The sequence below is a fragment of the Pogoniulus pusillus genome, chromosome 5 (genome assembly GCF_015220805.1).
Source record: "Pogoniulus pusillus isolate bPogPus1 chromosome 5, bPogPus1.pri, whole genome shotgun sequence".
NCBI lineage: Eukaryota > Metazoa > Chordata > Aves > Piciformes > Lybiidae > Pogoniulus > Pogoniulus pusillus.
This window is the reverse complement of record NC_087268.1, coordinates 13,355,758-13,373,854: the sequence shown is the minus strand read 5'-3', so window position 1 is coordinate 13,373,854 and position 18,097 is coordinate 13,355,758. Positions and strand designations below refer to the sequence as shown.

General features: G+C 41.7%; 1 long non-coding RNA gene across 2 annotated transcripts in view; it reads left to right on the top strand.

Moving 5' to 3' along the window:
- LOC135175328 (uncharacterized) overlaps positions 1-17,765 on the top strand; it is a 509,262-nt gene extending 491,497 nt beyond the window's left edge. Inside the window, exons 8-10 of one of the 2 annotated variants that reach the window (XR_010302327.1) lie at positions 8,775-8,848; positions 17,045-17,085; positions 17,554-17,765. This is a non-coding gene — a long non-coding RNA (uncharacterized LOC135175328). The remainder of the gene's footprint in view (positions 1-8,774; positions 8,849-17,044; positions 17,086-17,553) is intronic. The other variant, XR_010302328.1, reaches the window with a different exon arrangement.
- The last annotated feature ends 332 nt before the right edge of the window (positions 17,766-18,097 follow it).

Genomic DNA, 18,097 nt, shown 5'->3' with positions numbered 1-18,097 from the left:
GGGACAAAACAGCTTGTCTAACACATGTCTCTTTAGTGTACCAGTGTGTGGCTTGTGGGGCCTCAGACTCGATCACCACTGTCAAGAGAAATGCATTTTCCTACAGCGTAATAGGTCGTCCTGCTGCTTACAGATGTCAGAGATCCCCAGTTCAGCACTTGGTGAAAAGGTCTGCTCTCAGAAGAGGTTTCCCTTTCATTTAACAATTTTGTTAGTGCATCGAAGTCATCTAAATGTTATGTGGCCAGTAGGAGGAACAAATTCTGGTTTATTTTTGCCAGGATGCATGTATTTATTCCATGTCTATATTAATGTTATGGTGAGATGATATTTCAACCTAAACACCGATTTCAGTGGCTTACCACTAAAAAATGAGCTGAGCTGAAATGTCAAGTAGTTGTTCCAAGCTCAGAGGTGAAGCTTATGTTACTTTGGAAAGTATGAGGAAAGCCATAGTTACTTTTCTTTTCCTTTCTTTTCTTTTCTTTTTTCTTTTCTTTTCTTTTCTTTTCTTTTCTTTTCTTTTCTTTTCTTTTCTTTTCTTTTCTTTTCTTTTCTTTTCTTTTCTTTTCTTTTCTTTTCTTTTCTTTTCTTTTCTTTTCTTTTCTTTTCTTTTCTCTTCTCTTCTCTTCTCTTCTCTTCTCTTCTCTTCTCTTCTCTTCTCTTCTCTTCTCTTCTCTTCTCTTCTCTTCTCTTCTCTTCTCTTCTCTTCTCCTTTCCTTTCCTTTCCTTTCCTTTCCTTTCCTTTCCTTTCCTTTCCTTTCCTTTCCTTTCCTTTCCTTTCCTTTCCTTTCCTTTCCTTTCCTTTCCTTTCCTTTCCTTTCCTTTCCTTTCCTTTCCTTTCCTTTCCTTTCCTTTCCTTTCCTTTCCTTTCCTTTCCTTTCCTTTCCTTTCCTTTCCTTTCCTTTCCTTTCCTTTCCTTTCCTTTCTTTCCTTTGCTTTATTTTCTTTTCTCTTTTCTTTTCTTTTCTTTTCTTTTCTTTTCTTTTCTTTTCTTTTCTTTTCTTTTCTTTTCTTTTCTTTTCTTTTCTTTTCTTTTCTTTTCTTTTCTTTTCTTTTCTTTTCTTTTCTTTTCTTTTCTCTTCTCTTCTCTTCTCTTCTCTTCTCTTCTCTTCTCTTCTCTTCTCTTCTCTTCTCTTCTTTTTTCTTTTCTTTTCACTTTCCTTTCTTTTCCTTTCTTTTCTTTTCTCTTTTCTTTTCTCTCTTCTCTTCTCTTCTCTTCTCTTCTCTTCTCTTCTCTTCTCTTCTCTTCTCTTCTCTTCTCTTCTCTTCTCTTCTCTTCTCTTCTCTTCTTTTCTCTTCTTTTCTTTTTTCTTTTCTTTTCCCTTTCCTTTCCTTTCCTTTCCTTTCCTTTCCTTTCCTTTCCTTTCCTTTCCTTTCCTTTCCTTTCCTTTCCTTTCCTTTCCTTTCCTTTCCTTTCCTTTCCTTTCCTTTCCTTTCCTTTCCTTTCCTTTCCTTTCCTTTCCTTTCCTTTCCTTTCCTTTCCTTTCCTTTCCTTTCCTTTCCTTTCCTTTCCTTTCCTTTCCTTTCCTTTCCTTTCCTTTCCTTTCCTTTCCTTTCCTTTCCTTTCCTTTCCTTTCCTTTCCTTTCCTTTCCTTTTTCTTTCTTTTTTCTTCCTTCTTCCTTCCTTCCTTCCTTCCTTCCTTCTTTTTTCCTTCCTTTCTTCCTTTCTTCCTTTCTTCTTCCTCTCCTTTTCCTTTTTTTTTTTTTTCCTATTCTCTTCTCTTCATGTTTTTTAATGTGTGTTGGGTAGCCACACTAAGACAGGAGCATTTTTTGATTAGCTAATTATTGAAACCCATTAATTTTTCCATTCTCTTTCTTTTTCGTGTGTGTGTTTCTTCAATACAAAATGAAAATTATAAAGAGCTAATTTCCTTAAACTAATTAGAGTTACAATTTTAATCTCACCAAACCCAGGAAATTCCAAGCGCTATTTTTTTGTAACTCTGCCATGTTGCACATGCCTCTCTCCTCTTTGAAACCCTTCTATTGGCCTTCAAAAAATCCTGGGAAAACGCTCAATACTTGCCTGAGCCAGCCTTGTCGCTCCAAACTCTCCTGAACTTCTGGCAGTGTTAGGCATCTAGATCCAGATTTTGTGATTTGAGCTCATCACTTTTGAAAACAACAACCTGGACTTTCCAGACATTTCTTTGTATGAACGTAAGATTAAGTAAATAAATAACATGTTCAAAACAATCAATTGGGGTAATGCTGTTTCCACTGAAGCTGGCATAAGCAGAATCCACATCCTCTGGGTAAAATTTCTCATGGCACTTTCCAAAACTTGATTTTTGCTCCGATGGCCTTTTCAGTTTTGACCATCTGGACAGCAGTTAAGTTAGCTGCATTGAATATTCTTTAGACAGTCCTCTGAGTAGGGCTCCTAAAACTTTTTTGACCTGCTTTTCACAGCTAGATATCCCATAAGGCTTAAAGATCTAGCGTGAGAAATCATTTTTATTCTTTCCTCCCCGCAAAAAAAAAAGGGTTTAGTGATGATTTCTTTGGCTGGAGAATCAGGAAATACCAGTGAAAACTCTGTGTAGGAAGATGCCAGAGTCTTCTTCACTGAGATCAGCTGTTCTTATACATATATATTTTTGTTTGTGAGCCTTTTTATTTTGTTGTTGGCTTGTTGAAATATATCCCCACAACCTTCCTAGGACACAGAAAATTATCAGTGCTACCATAAACCTATGCAGCTGGAGAGAGCAAACCAGAGCTGATCTGAGGCAGCTTTCCACACTAATGAGACCAGCAAGTTGGTTTTGAGTTTTATGTTATGTCGTTGCCAGCACATTGCTGAAGTACAGGGGTGTACCCTGCAAGGAATGTTACTTTCTGTAACCATTTTTCCCCTCCTAGTCCAATTATCTAACTTCTATTTTCAGTAAATTTTCACCAAAATCAGGGGAAAATCTCTGTCTGGCAAAGCATGGCAATAATGGACCTTCTCTAAGTAGTCTCTACTAGTTGTACAGGTAAAAGTTAAATCCATCCTTCATGCTGAAGGAAAATAAAGGCGGGGGGGGGGGGGGGGGGAGGAAGGGAAAAGTTGATATATGGTGGAAAGCAAAGGGGAACATTTATTTTCAGCCCATTGATTTCTTATTATGCCCATGTCAGACAGTGTAAGACTATTCTGGTGCTTGCTTTGGAGGACCTTTGTGAAACTCTGTAGAGCTGCACAAAGCAAAGTCAGCAAGTGAGAAGCAATCTTGTTTCTGATCAAAACGAAGTAATGTGCCAGCTAATGATGACAGAAACCTGGAGAGCTGTAGGTGCTCCCTTTTGTCACAGATATAAAATAGAGATTCAAACTACTGTTAAGGATTGCATAATGTCCTGGATAAATTTCACTGAAGGTGATTGTAGTTGGCCTCTTTGAATTCCCTCTGAAGTGTCAGTTGCATAGGGCAGCGTTCACATACTGGCCTGAACCATACCATAAGGGTGTAGAGCACAGTTAAGGAGCTGCTACCTCTCATCCTGGGGATGGCTATGTTAGCTCACTGTTGGGCAAAGCAACCATGTTGCAGTTTGGTCACTGGCTAAACGCTGGCACCAGCAAACACTGCCCTTCCATACCTGCATTTGTCTCAAAATGCATATAATAAATAAAACCTGACAGCTTGGACCTTTTCCCCTCAGTGGTCTGATGATATTTGTGAGAACTATCTCCATTCTGCAGAGGAGGAAAGTGAGGCACAGACATTTTTGAGCGCTTTTTTTCTCAGTTCACACAGCAAAGTAGTGGCAGAGCCCAGAGGATTGCCTGGGAATCCTGGATCGCAGGATTCTAACTGCTAGGAAACGCTACCCCTCTGAATGTAAGTTATTGTTATTAAGATGTGGTTTATCTTTCACGTGAACTGCCATCTGTTATATTGCCTACTTGCTGTTAGTTACGAAAGCTATTCACATTTTAAACTGTTTTGCATTCTCACAGCTACTTAAAGCCCGCAGTAGACTTTTTGACAACAGTAACAGCGCTTCTCATGTGAAAGAACTGGACAAATATTAACTCGTGTTTTTTCAGTAAATTTTTGTGATGCCATAAACCCACAGTTGAGACTGAATTTAAACAGACGTTGAAAAAAGTCCACCTATCCGATGCTGCTTGGGTCTTTATCTGTCAGTTAGTTAAGACATGGCTGCATAGTCTCATAGATATGAATAAGAAAAATTTCCAAGTGGTCATTTAATGTAAATTGAGTCATTGATAACTTCACCTGTCTTGGGTCTAACTGTGGCTGCTAAGGTCCTTCAAACGTATAGTAGAAGAAAATCTATTAATCCTGAGCTCTTCAGGATGCTTCTGGGGACCTCAGTGAGCCAAGGAGAAATAGGTCCTAGGTCGTTTTCATTGGAAGCAGTCTGGAAAACCCCTAAGCAGAAGCTGGGGCAGAGACTGGACCTGTAAAATGAGAAAAGACTCTTGTAAAGTAGAAGTTGCTTTGTTTTTCTCTTTGAGTGCAGATGGGTAGTAGGGGAATACATTCATTTAGGTCCTCTCAATCACTCTTTTTAAGGCAACCATAAAATCTGGGCTTGGGAAAGGGTAGTCCCTGCAGACAGGGAGAAATATCCTTGTAGGCAAACAGGGAAGGAATTGTCCCAGACTATACATCTAGTAGCAGGTAGAATAATAGGAGAGACTGCCAAACAGAGTCAGAGCCAGATTGGATGCTGATACCTGTTCATCTTTAGAGATGGTCAAGCAGCAAGGGCCCTTCTGATAGTCCTGTCTAATTTCCTTCACATGATAAAGCCTACTGAATTTCTTAAAGCTCCTATTTTCTGGTTAGCTAGAACACATCTTTCAGTAAGATAGGTAATATTAAAGTCTTTAAGTAAGGGAAAGGCCACATATTTAAGACAATTATTCTGAAGCTTTTAAAGTCCATGTCACTTCTTTTGAATCTGAATTTGACTAACTTCAGCTATGCCTTTGTCTGATGTATTAAGGAGCCCTCTGCTGTCAGAAATCTTCTCCCTATGCTTAGTATTAATAAACTTTGATGGTCTAGCTGGTAGATGGGAATTTTTGACAGTGGGCATACAGCTTGAAGATATGGGAAGGTGAGTAGTAGAAACTGAAGTGAGGTGTGAGTGATTACTGGTGTCAGAAGAAATGGCTGAGCAGAGGAGAGAAATGGTATGCAGTAGGTTTCTTTTTCTTCCCAAGTAAATGGGGCAGAAATGGAAGAAATATGTAAGTAATGGTGAAGATCCAGTTATAAAGAGGGAAAGAGATGGTAATATAAGAGAAAAGGTCTTGAGAATAGACACAGAGAGTAGTGTGGAAAGAAAAGCATCATAAAGCTATTAAAGGACAGAAAAAAGAAACAAATGTAGGCTGCAGTGGTCAATAAGGTCAGGACAAATGTGGAAATATCAGATTATGTTAAGAATGTAACAAAAAGAAGGAGTAATTCACCTCGGGTATTATGGGCTATGCTTCTGAAGCAGTGAGTAGTTTCCTATCTCACCGAAGGCCAGTGGGCTTAGCTCATAATGGCTTTGAAAATGTACTGCTTAATCTTAAAAGTTACAGAGGGGCTGGTACAGTTTTGAAAGGTCTGAACACATTCAGGCTTTTTGAAAAAGACTGGCCAGGTTTTCTGCCCAAGGCCTCTCTGTACTCAGGATTAAATCTCCAATGTTCAGGGCATAACGAAAGGGAGGCCTAATTAGGCAAAAGAAAGCTCTTCTGACACACATAGCTGGGTTCTTTTCTACCGACAAAAGAACAAAGAAGAGGGTAAAACCTTCTTAGGGTAAGTGTACTGTTAGTTTTTGCAATTTGTTTCTCTTCAGTCCTCTCCAGAATGGCACTTCTCTTTGGTGGCTGGGTCATTGCAGTTTGGACATGTTCCTCACCCACTGCCCGCTAGGACTGGTCACTTAACCCTCTGGCTGCAGATCACTCCAAACAACTCTAAAATCAGCTGATGGTTTTCCTGTCTCAGGGCCAGCTGAAAAGATAGAATCATACAATCGTTTTGGTTGGAAAAGACCTTTAAGATCTTCGAGTCCAGCCGTTGTCTACCAAGTCTGATTCTAAACCACACCCCTCAGCACCACATATATGTGTCTTTAAACACCTCCTGGGATGGAGATTCAACTCCCTAGGAAGCCTATTCCAGTGTTTGATAACCTTTTCAGCAAAGATATTTCTTCTCATATCCAATCTAAACATCCTCTGGTGCAACTGGAGGCTAAGATGGGGAAAATGCGGCACATAAAACACTACAAAATCATTAGCTTCAAGTGGAAAGGTTGCCTTTATCTTTGGTTTCACACAGTTCAGTATGAAGAATTCTTGCATCTTCACCTCAAATGTTGTGTCATTTCTTTCTTGTCTTGCTTTATTTGTGAAATAGCTCTGATAATGCTTGTCACTGATGCTATGAGAACACCAAGTGTGACTGTAATCAGTTCTTCGCACTTTAAAGTGAGTGTTCTCTTAAACCTTGATTAAAAACTTTGTGCCAAGGTAAAACTCTGGTTGGTTTCTATTAACAAAGAAAAAATAAGGAGGTTGATTTTCTTTCCAAAACACGTGCCTAGTCCTAACCAATCTGGGAAAATAGAGTGAGATAAAAGACTTCTAAGTTGCCATTGTAGGCCAAGCACTGAAATGGTGCAAGTCTTTACCAGTCAGACCAGCTTTTAAGGAGGTGCAGAAAAAAAGGTAGCCCAAACTGGCTTTGTATGTCTGATTTGTCTCCAATTTAAACAAAATGTGTGGAAGTAAACTCCGTGACACTCACTGCTTACTAGAAACACACATCTGGGTGTTCTTGTTGATGGATGGGTCATCAGGCATCATATTCCAACATCTTTCAGACAAAGCTATCCCCTTGCATTCATGCAAGCAAAGGGGTGGTGGTGGTGGTTGGGAAATTACTCAGAAGAAATAAAAAGGCAAAAACTGTTGGAAACATGAAAGTAGTTTCTGAAGCCATTTCTCCCTGTCGCTGGTATGAGAAAAATTTTCATTCTCTTTCAAGCTATTTAAAATATACTTTGGGGCTAAAATAACAGAGAAGACAATCCAATCCATTCTCAGCTCTGAAACCACAATGGGTAACAGATCCTTGTTGCCACATCGCATCCAATGAGATAGCTTACTGGAAGAATTGGTCAGAAAAACCTCATTACTGATTGCAATGAAAGAAAAGCAAATGAAATAAAAAATGTTCTCTTTTGCCTTCCTACAATTCCTTTTTTCTCAAGGCAGGAAAAAAAAAGGGAGGGGAAAAAAGGGCAAAACACTGGTTTTATTGTTTAATTAAAAGTAACTCTTTGTTTTTCGGTGGTCTTAAGATCTGTGGATTTTAATTGTTTTTATATGAGATGAAATAGCAGGAAACTGTGAAAACAGTTAAAATGGTCATGATTTTTTTTTTCCATTTTTAATTCAGTATAAAAAGATTATTCTCTCACTTTCTGCTGCCCTCCTGCCTCTCTTTCCATATTCATGCAGACTCCTGCCTGACTCTGAATGGCACTTAACTGTTTTGCTCATTAGAATGAGCAAGTGGCAGCTCCATAACTTTGTTGATTTAAGGTGAGATCATAGTAGGTACCACTCTGGATTCTGTAAATGGCATAGCTTTTTGAAGATATTCTTTGAGAAGCAAGCAAGGAATATGATAGTATCACTTCTAATCAGGATGAATATCACTGCAGTCAGCAGTAGGTGTCACAAGCTATATGGGTACGTCAGGGATCTGACATGATAACCCTTGTGTTCATAATGTTTCTGTCACTTACTCAGTGCACAATCTCTGACTTCTCTATTTTGGCTTGTTTTCCACATTAGGACAACTTGGCACAGGTAATAAACCTGTTTTTTTTTTCCTCTTCATTTGTTTGATAGATTACTTGAGGATTTGGCTGTAAGTATGGGACCAGTATTTGGGGTCACATTGAAAAGCCAGTGCTGCTGGCTTGTTCTGAGCTAATGTTTTTGTCCATGTGGAAGGCATGCTTCTTTTCCAAAACACTGCATAATGGGGAAATTAGGGTGCTGTGTGATGAAGGAATTAAACCTCCTAACTTTAGAGTATATGTTGATACTGTGTTGCTGTCCATCTGTAGCACCTTTTGTATTGTGGTGGATTAAATGGCAGTAGCGCTGAGGAAGAAAAACTGAAGTGGGCATTATTGACCAGATGGGTGCAGCTGCTTTGTTACATTCCCACCGTTTTGCATTTGAGCTGCTTATTTTCACTCTCTGGCTGTCAGTCATCACAGGAATTAGAACTGAAAAGACTCTTTCCCTGCGACAAGGATTTATAGTTATGGAACCTCCAGTATCTCTGAGTGGCTGTGCTGTTTAGTTCTATCTTCTACAGTTTCTGTCCTTTCCAGGTAGGCTTCTGCAGACTGGCATCGTAGTTTATTCTGTTTCCAAGAAATGCCAGGCAAAAGAGAGACAGATTTTTTTCCCAGTAGGATTAGAGGAAATCTTGAGTGATCTGACCCAGTCAACAACTGTCAGGAAGTATTGCCGCTTGAGGAAAAGTAAATGCTTCATTATTGCTGCTAGGCAGATGCACCTCCATAAAACACCTGGAAGTGGTCCACAGACCACAGAGAGAATGTAACTGAGGTAGATTTTTAAGAAATGGGGAGAGAGAGCAGACGTTGTAGTTTTCAGATGTAAATGGATCATCGGCTACAGCGAGGGAGTAACCTATCACATTTGAGTCTCGCGTAGAAATCAAGTGTGTTATAGGTGATGTCCCTTTCATCAGATACTGACCACAGCAGGAGGAAGGACATCAGACTGCTTGAACCATCACTTTGAAGAGAGGAGCTCACAGGAGAGGTATGGTACTTGTGGTGAGGCTGAAGGTGAATGAGGTAGCCACAGAGTAAGATGCTAAGGATGTGGATTGTGGGAAGCATTACTGATAGGAGGCAGACAGTTGGATTGATTAGAACAGCACTAGGGACTAGTTGTTTTCTTTCTTCATCCTGGGGTGAAGTTAAACCTGCTACTGGTAGTGATGAAGAATAGCTAATACAGATCAGACTGCCAGCATTGGCATTGGGAGCAGAAAGTTTTGCAGATTTCTCTGTGTGTGCACTTGCTACTGGTGTTCCTGGTGGGTGGCTGAATCATCCTGATGGCATTCAACAGGAACCAGCTGCTGAGAATATTAAAATGCAAGCATTTATTCCTCTAGAGAGACAGTAGCATCTGCAAAGTTTTCCTGTCTTGATAGTACAGATAATCCCAGGGAGTATTCTCTAGTAGTTTTTAACTCTCAATTCATTTATGGGAGGTTTTTTGTTCTGTTTTTTCTTGAGGTTTTGAAAAATTTATTTCTACTTTTTTTTTTTTTCCTTTTTAAAGCTATATGTGCTTTTTTGTCTGCAGTGAAAGGTGACCCTAGTCTTAGATCTGAAGCCAGAACCGTCCTAGGCAGGTAGTTTGCAAGCCTTTTGCTCAAGGTGAGGTACCTTACTTACTCAGCCACCCTTCCACCTTTTTTCTCCACCCTCCTCTTCTGAAGAATAACTACCCTAGAGGCTGATATTGCACAGGATAGGAATCCTCTGCCAAGCAGCAATTCTCTAACTTCCATATCCGTGTGAGCTTTGTCTTAAAATTCACATCCACAGCAATTGTAAGAAATGGTAAAACCTGCAGGAAGGCAATTTAATGGTTTGACAGGATAAGGTGTTGGATGTACCAGTTATTTGGTTTATTTGTTATTCCCAAAGTGGAACATATCACTTCATGAGCTCATAAGCAACACTCCTCAGCCTGAAACTGCTTATAGTCTAGGAGACAACTCCTGAAAGGAGGCTGGGCACTGACAGTCCTTATTAACCTCATCAGGATCATGGAACATTTGAAACCCACCAGCAGCTAGTGCTTAGTCCAACATGACCATAATGCTAAACTTCATAACCATCACAGAAAAAGCAGATAATAAGAGCAGTGGGGGGAAAAAAACCCTAAAATGTCAATTTCTTCCTTCAAGTCTTTGGCTCAGCTCTGCATATCTTTTTTGCTTTCCTTAGAATGTATTCTCCTGCTAATAGTGTGTGAATTCACATACTAAAGGTATTTACAGGAAGGGAAAGGCAGAGATTCTGCCCATGACATATGATGTGAGAAGAGGTACAGAATTGTTTTAAGGAGGAGATGCAGAGTTCTTTTGCAGCACGGCTGCAATGTTGGCACAGACAGGAGAAATGAGCTGTAGGCAGCCAGAGCTGCATGGCAAAAGAAGGGGTGAGGATGGTGATTTTATTTAAAAGGCAGCATAATTCAGTGTGCTCATCACAGCAACATTTTATAAAGGTATTTTAGTCTCTGCTAAACAGGCTTACATATAATGCCTGCCTAATACCTGCAAGGCTGTGAATGGTTTAGCTCCTTTTCTGTTTATCCCAAGTTGGGATATGAGCAAGTGAGATTAAAAGAACAAACTTGCCCAAGGCATAAAACTTCCAGTCTGACTTCCACTTTTTCTCATCTCCAGTCATCCTCAGAGCCTGGCAGGGTGCATCAAGGAGTCAAGGTTTTGACAGGATCTTACAGACACAAGAAAGACCGCAAACATCACTCTAGAAAGTTTATTGATAGCCTCTTTTGTGATGTGAGAGGCCAAGGAAAGCTGTTGCAGGAGAGGTGACAGCAACAGCAGCACTGTTTAGCCCTTCCTGATTTCAGGGTCTCCTTGGAAAGAGCTGCTGAAACCTCTTAACAGTGTTAGACATACAGTTTAATCTCAGTGAGACATCACAGTGATGATGCATACATCAAAGACTCTGTTGTGCTTTCCCGGTTTTGTGTGAGTTATGTTTGCTCATTTGTTTAAAAAAAATAGCATAATGATTTCAGTTTTAAGAGGCTTAAGCCCAAAGCTTTGGAAAGTCAAAGAATGATTTAATGAACTGGCTATTGTGTTTATTGTTGTGCTCAGCTACTTAAGTATGTGGTAGGCTCTGCAATACAAACAATTAATGGTCAAGCTTCTGAGCTCAAGTGCTAAGGTCTTCTGCTTTCAGAAAAGGAGAAGGAGCATTTGAGGTCTGTTGCCACTTAAGCAGTAGTGCAATAAAACTCCAGTGGATTTAGACTAAATGCTTTGGGCTCACATTTGTTGTTTGTTTGTTGGTACAACAGAATAAAGTAGAACATAATCCTGAATAAGAGCAGCACTGGAAAAATTCAGGAGACTATTGAATAGTACTCAGGCATTTTCACCCTATCCTATCCTCTAAGGGCACAGCTTTCTCTTAAAATAGTCATAGGGAAGAAAAGATTCTTGAGCTTTGCCTCGACGATGCTGAGGATGTGAGAGGTACTTGCATTGGGAATATCGTGCCCACCAAATTTAGGGGTGGGTTAATTTGCATTGCATACCCCCAGAAGTCATGCTGTTAGTCTGTGGGGCATCAAGCAGCTTTTAATGCAGCCCAGCTGATAGTATGAGGTTGGTATCCATCTCAAAAGCCACACAGCGTGTATCCTAACAGCTCCTGGGGACTTAGGTTCTCGGGTGCCATGCAGGCTGTGAATAATCTTTTAAAAGATCACTTCTTTTTTTTTTCCTTCTTCTTTTTTTTTTTTTTCCCTGAGAATACTTTTGCTTTCCAGTTGTACAATTTCTTGCATGTCAGCTAGCCAGCTCCAAATAGACGGGGCAGAAAACATCGCTTTTATTTCGTCATGGGGACTCCGTGTCTTCTGTTTTCGCTGCTTATCTGCAGCTTGCATTTACCACTCCAAAACGGTAATGAGGAGGTGGGGGTTAAAGAAAAATAATGATTTTTTAGAGCTGCTTCTTGTCCTCAAACAGCATGATCCTCTAGGGCAATACCCCCCACCTAGTCTAACCAGCCAGCAAAGAGGCATTTGGACACAAATTCAGCCATGAAGAATTAAGGCAGAGTACAGAACTATGGTAATAAATTCCATCCTGAGAAGAAAGGAAAGACTGAGGCTGCCAGTGGAGCAACAGATTATCTGCAGACTTGGTTCTCTCTTTTCTGTCCCATGACTGAAATCAAACTGCATCTGTGGGTTATTTACCTCTATGGCCACAGGAAAATGACCAGCCAGAAAATCCTGCCAGTGCTGTCCACATAGCAGGAACTGCCCTTTTTTCACCTCAGAATACTGTGTCACACCTGAGCAGTACACTACAGTAACTCTGTAGTAAACATGATAATGACAGTTACTGCTGCATTGTATCTTACTGGGAATGCTTTGTGCAACAAGTTCGGTCAGACTCTCCAGTTCAGTCCAATCAATGGATGCTTCACCTGACTGTTGCCTGCTCTATCGGCCCTATAGTGTGCTAAATAGCTGCATGGTGTGCTACCAACTTCACTCTTCATCTCTACTCTGTTTATGTTCAGTGCCGTTCTTCGCCTGATGCTGGCTCGCTCGCAATATTCTGTCCTCAGCCTTTTGTTCTTCAGCTCTCACTCTGTGGGTGAAAGGAGTAAACAGCAGCTGCTGTAACTCAGTGGCTGAAGTAGTTGAGAGTTCACATTTCTTTAAGAAAACAGAATCTGTGAGGATTTTTTGCTCCAATCTTCTTTTTCTTGAAGATTCAGGAGAAGTGTCAAATGTGTGCTCTGATGTGGCAACTCTTCTTTGTCCCCTGAAACAGCAGTTGTTCCTACTGCTGTTTATAAGAGAAAGCTTGAATTCAGCAAATATACCAGGACCACTGAAGGAGAGCTGGCATAGCTGACAGGTTTTCTTGCAGCCTGATAACGCACTAGGCATTATCAGATTTTTCTTAAACTTGCTTTGTGCCATTACCTTTTCACAGGGAAATTTCCTTCTGTTCCAAAACCTTGACAGTTGAGGCATAGGAGGTTCTGTGTGAACCTGAGGAAGAATTTTTTCACTGTGAGGGTGACAGAGCACTGGGACAGGCTGCCCAGGGAGGTTGTGGAGTCTTCCTCTCTGGAGATATTCAAGAAATGTCTGGATGTGTTCCAGTGTGATCCTGCTCTGGCAGGGGGGCTGGACCAGATGATCTTTTGAGGTCCCTTCCAGACCCTGACATTCTGTGATTCTAAGTTCCCCATTTCAAGTGGTTATTGTACTGTCTGTCTAGCTGGGGGAAAAAATGTAAAGTCATGGGACTCTTGTATAGAAGTGGAAGCAATACATTCACAGAATATATCTGGTTGGAAGAGACCTTCAAGATCAACCAGTTCAACCTTCAACACAGCACTGAAGGTTCAACACTAAGCCATGTCCCTAAGAACCAGGGCCACACATGGTGGAACACCTCTGGGGTTGGTGACTTCAGCACTGCCCTGGGCAGACCATTCCAAAGTTTGAGAACCCTTTCAGGGAAGAAGTATTTCCTAACAAACAGTAGCTGTACAAGCAGAGGGGCTGATCTACACAAACCCAGAGCTAATTCACCATTCCTGATGCTTTTCACAATGTCTGACTCAAGAATGAATTAGAGGAGGGTCAGCCATGAGGGTTAGGAAGCAGGTGGATTTAGTCACACAGGTGGCAGGTTAGGTTAGAGAGAGATGGAGCCCAAAGCCCAGATGGAGAGCAACTCTGTTACCTATATTTACATTCTTCTTCTTACACATCTCAGCAAGCCTATAAGTGAAGTAGACATCACCACTGTTTCCCTTTCACAGCCTGTAATCTAATTCTTCTCACCAGAACATTGTAGCTAGCTTCAAACTAGCACACATTCAAAGGTGATGAAGCCTTCATTAAGAAAGTTCATCTCAGCACATTTACTTGTACAGTGTAAAGTATTTTCACAAATTAAACCTAAGCAGTTGTAAAAATGAATGAAAAAAAAAAAAACAACAAAAAAAACCAAGTGTGCTCTGTGATGCTTTAACCTTTATTTATTTATATTCTGTATTGTCTGTCCAAGTGTTTGTTCACTTGGAAAATGCAGCTATCTGCGATAGGTCAGCAGAGAATCATAGAGTCATAGAATCAAACAGGTTGGAAGAGACCTCCAAGATCATCCAGGCCAACCTATCCCCCAGCCCTATCCAGTCAACTAGATCATGGCACTAAGTGCCTCAGCCAGGCTTTGCTTGAACACCTCCAGGGATGGCAACTCCACCACCTCCTTGGGCAGCCCATTCCAATGCCAATCACTCTCTCTGGCAACAACTTCCTCCTATCCAGCCTAGACCTCTTCTGGCACAACTTGAGAGGCTGAGGGAGCTGGGATTGTTTAGCCTGGAGAAGAGGAGGCTCAGGGGTGACCTTATTGCTGTCTACAACTACCTGAAGGGTGGTTGTGGCCAGGGGGAGGTTGCTCTCTTCTCTCAGGTGGCCAGCACCAGAACGAGAGGACACAGCCTCAGGCTGCGCCAGGGGAAATTTCGGCTCAAGGTGAGGAGAAAGTTCTTCACTGAGAGAGTCATTGGGCACTGGAATGGGCTGCCCGGGGAGGTGGTGGAGTCGCCGTCCCTGGGGCAGTTCAAGGCAAGGTTGGATGTGGCACTTGGTGCCATGGTCTAGCCTTGGGCACTGTGGTAAAGGGTTGGACTTGATGATCTGTGAGGTCTCTTCCAACCTTGGTGATACTGTGATACTGTGAACTTGAGACTGTGTCCCCTTGTTCTGTTGCTGGCAGAAGATACCAACCCCACCTGGCTACAGCCTCCCTTCAGGTAGTTGTAGACAACAATGAGGTCACCTCTGAGCCTCCCCTTCTCTAGGCTAAGCATCCCCCAGCTCCCTCAGCCTCTCCTCACAGGGCTGTGTTCCAGGCCCCTCACCAGCTTTGTTGCCCTTCTCTGCACACATTCCAGTATCTCAACATCTCTCTTGAATTGAGGAGCCCAGAACTGGACACAGGACTCAAGGTGTGGCCTGACCAGTGTTGAGTCCAGGGGAAGAATAACCTCCCTTGTCCTACTGGCCACACTGTTCTTGCTACAGGCCAGGATGCCATTGGCTCTCTTGGCCACCTGGACACACTGCTGGCTCGTATTCAGCCTACTATCTGATAGTACCCCCAGGTCCCTTTCTTCCTGGCTGCTCTCTAGCCACTCTGGCCCCTGCTTGTAGCACTGCTTGGGGTTGTTGTGAGCAAAGTGTAGGACCCTGCACTTGGCTTTGTTAAATCTCATCCCATTGGCCTCTGCCCACCCATCCAGCCTAACCATTCAGCATCCTAGCTGTTAGCTTGAATTAGCAAGATCATATTATTTTTCTGACTAGATATGCTCCTAATAGCAAAAGTATTAGCTGAAACACAGTTATGTTTGGGCTGGAAGAACCCTGGTTGCTACAGATAATCCAAAGGATTATTCTGCAACAGATTATCCCAAATGAAGGTTTTCCCAAACCGCCTGCCCTCTGAAAGGTCATGTCACTTCTGTGCTAGACTCCGTGTCAAGCCACATTTCAGTGTCTGCAGGAGAAGGGATTCCAAAAGAAAGGGATGGAGGTGGCAGAACTGGGTGCCATGTGGTAGGCACGTCAGTGAAGGGAACGGCATGCCACGCACCTGCTTTGGGGCTCTGCCATGCCACAAGTTAACATTTTGATGAGCAATTTCCATTCTGTTGTTTTCTCTCAACACATGGGGTTCAAAAAAAACAGTTAGAAGAAAACTGTGCCCATTTGCTTATCCCAGAAGCCTGTGATTTCAGAAGAGTCTGCCAGAATAATTTTTGCATATACAGTATTTTAGAGTTGAAACACACAGAGGGCTGTGGTTTGCCTTTGGAAATTGCATTGTGATGGCCAAAGAAAAATAGATGTTCATTGCTCTAACTCTCTGGAATGTTACTGACTGATGGTTTATAATTGGGGAAAAAAAAATTGCTATAATCAAAATTTCCAGTCCTTTTCTCAAGTCTGGGTAATAATCATCAATACTAATCTCTACAGAGAGTGTCTTCTCCAGCAGCCATATATATTAAAAAGAACCTGACAAAAATGCAACTATGTTTTTGCTGGCTGCACGTCTGTGAAGAACCTCCTTTCTGTAATCACCACACTTGAACTAGGCTTCCTTTACACCTACATTAGGATGGTAGAATGTGATCTAACAATCTGCCCTATTAACACATTTCAGTTTTGTCCATTCTAGCTCCATAACACCCTCCTGGTAGAGGGGACAGGGGGGAAGGGAGGAGAAATAGCTGCAGCATTTCATTGATATCCCTGCAGAAGCAATGTGGGTCTCGCAGAAGCAATGTGGGTCTTGCAGAAGCACTATTACCCTGGCTATGTATTTTAGTCAGAAATAGGCCACTCTTTTGCTAATTTGTTTAGCCTGGAGAAGAAGCAGCTCAGGGCTGACCTCATTGCTGTCTATAACTACCTAAAGGGAGGTTGTAGCCAGGTGGGGGTTGGTCTCTTCTCCCAGGCAACCAGCAACAGAACAAGGGGACACAGTCTCAAGTTGTGCCAGGGGAGGTCTAGGATGGATGTTAGGAGGAAGTTGTTGCCAGAGAGAGTGATTGGCATTGGAATGGACTGCCCAGGGTGGTGGTGATGTCGCCATCCCTGGAGATGTTGAAGAAAAGCCTGGCTGAGGCACTTAGTGCCATGGTCTAGTTGATTGGACAGGGCTGGCTGCTAGGTTGGAGTGGATGATCTTGGAGATCTCTTCCAACTTGGTTGATTCTATGATTCTGTGATTCTAATTTGCCCTAAGAAGTAGCTGTCAAGGAAAGAATTAGTCTTGTATTTCCTGGTTAAACCTCAAATCTGTTATTCACATAACCAATTTGGTCATAAATTTTGGCTACTGATTTTTTCCTGGCTTGTGGTAGGCCTTTATCTGTGTAATTGGAAAACAGAAGAGATTCCCTCACTTTAATCTGACGCTTATCTCCATCCTCCTTAAGGCAGGAGAAAAGCCAAGGGATTTAGCATCTTTTTTTTTATTTTCTTGCAACCTACTGAGACTAACTGTGGTTAGGAGCTCTTCTTGATGCATTTTATAGCAGGATGTCCATGCTGGTAGAAACCTTTTATTGCTGAAGTCTGAAGCATTAAATCATTCAATAACCCCTTATTTTTGTCTTGCAGGAGAGCATCAGCTTGTAAAAAGTGACATGATCAACACAAAAGTGAGCCTCTGACATGCCCTTTCACCCACAGATCATGTTCATGTACTCACTAGTAGAGCAGTTTAAAGGTTTCCAGTAACCTTTTAATAGAGATAATTCCACTGGTCCCTTTCAAGTGGTCCTTTTGATTATATAGCAGTAAAGAGAGATGGTATTTAAGAATGGTTGATATGCTCAGATTTTTTGTAAGCAAAGACCTTGACGAGTTCCTCCACAGTCAGTCTCCTTGGGCTAAAATTTCAACCTATTACATGGGGATTTAGCCACTCATTTCCCATAAACATCAATGGGAGTCATGTGGCTAAATCCCTGTGCAACACATTGAAAATGTATTCCCTTATGTTTAAACTCATTTTGATGCAGATGCTTTCTTCTGCAGGAAACAAGTGAAACGAAGAAGCCATTTATTTCTTTCATTTGTCTGCCCCAGATCACCAGACCCCCAAATTAATCTTCTCTTCTGCCTAGGTACCAGAGTATCCCACAGGATTTGCTGAAACTGTGTGTGACACTAAGTTAGAGGCCAAGCTTCAAGACGTTAGGACAATGGATGCTAATTTGTATTTATTGCCTACTCATGTGTGAGGAACAGTGGGCAGATGAAAGGCTGTCCCTTCACCCATGAGAACAAGGTTTCTCATTTCCCTGCGTTCTCCATCACCTGCTGTATGACATATTAAAGGAGGGACCACATGCTGGTTTGAGTGGATTTTGCTAGTGGTCTTTGACTGCCACTTACAGCGTAGGATCACTGCTTGGCTCTCGGGTGGTATGTGCTTTGTGATGCTCTCCCAGAAGGTTAATGGATCTGTGATCCATTCTACCTCGCTAACTTCCTTAGTGAGGATGAGGATCTTTAAGACTAATTGTTGGAGGGGAGGGGAGGGGAAATGAAAGGCTATCAGGATGCAGGCACAAACGTGAATATACTGTTTCAAAATCACCGGGCATGATTTTCAATAATGGCATATGTGTGTCAAGATGCAATTTTGTGCCTGGAAAGAATTGTGTT